This window comes from Lupinus angustifolius, unplaced genomic scaffold (genome assembly GCF_001865875.1).
Source record: "Lupinus angustifolius cultivar Tanjil unplaced genomic scaffold, LupAngTanjil_v1.0 Scaffold_405, whole genome shotgun sequence".
In the NCBI taxonomy this organism is placed as follows: Eukaryota; Viridiplantae; Streptophyta; class Magnoliopsida; order Fabales; family Fabaceae; genus Lupinus; species Lupinus angustifolius.
Window position 1 is genome coordinate 68,266 of NW_017727814.1, and position 1,408 is coordinate 69,673.

The following is a 1,408-nucleotide window of genomic DNA, read 5'->3' on the forward strand; positions in this document are numbered from 1 at the left end:
AATGCCCATGTCACACCTTTGCATCTCTACCAATGCTCGTGTTACAACTTGCATCAAAGCCAATGCCTATGTCACACCCTACATCAAAGTCAGCCATCGCCCTTGTGCTTTTGTGGATCTGCTAACAATTAATATCTTTCACTATGACATCTCACACACGCCATTATGATATTCTCTTTCTCATCTCCAATGAGAACATTCTCTCAACATCTAGAGAGATATTGTCAGCATCTAACTCAACACCTTTGTCTCTATCTCCACCTTGATCCTAACCCAATACATGAACTTATGGGGTTCTGGATCAACACATACATCGCCCACACTACAGTTCCTCCATATTTCCTTCTCCTTCAACTCATCTACTTTATCTTTGCCATTACCTTTGATGCACCTTGTCTAGCCATCACGCCTTCACCATCTTTAGCCATTATCTGATGTCTGGGTTAAGAGCCAACTACCAATTTTTGGTGCAGTGGAAGCGATCGTTGCGCAACATTGGCTACAAGAAATCAAATAATGTGCATACGAGTAAATAGAAGATAAGAAACAAGAGAATTTGTTAACGGGTTCAGCCAATTGTGCCTACGTCTTCGGGAGCGCTGAGCGGCTACCAAAATATTATTAGAGAATAAGGATTACAAACCCTAGCACACCCATGGACCCACCTGCCCATGGGGTGTTTCTATTTTGTGCTTATATCTGGTGCACATTATAACAAGGGACCTGAGTCCAATATATAACATTGATTACTCTACTCTATTCCAATACTAGACAATGTAGGACTAATACAATAACATATTTCAAGCATTCCCAACAACTATTTTTAATTAAATTTTGTTTGAATAACTAACATTTTCTATCTTTATTTTATATCATTAGTTTTCTAACAATGAATTTCTTATCTGTTACATAGATTCGAGTTGAAACATATAAAGAGCAACGATCATAAATTTTAATAGATCATCTTTATGATTCCAATTAGAAATCAAATATTTCCTTGTTGGCACTCTTTTTGTTGGTACTATGATACTTAAGAATGATTCCAATGTACAATTTCTTTTCAATGAAGTTAATAGGAATTTTGACTTAATGTGTGTATATAAAATAAGGATTAATGAGTCAAGTTTCTTTACATGAAAAAATAATGAGATACCTTATTCATAAAGAAAAAGACTTGCTCATTATACTATGCAATTTGTTTAAACCATCTTCAATAACTATGTTTTCAAACAATAGTTAAAGACATGTTTTAGAGTATAATAGTATACACACTTCTTTCCTTTCTCAGCAAAACTTAGCGGCTAAGTTCCTAGACAAAATAGCACCTCAAATTCCAGGACAAGAATAAAGCTCTAAACTAGGTACCTTTTCACTTGACATATTAAGTACATAAACTATAATTCATGAA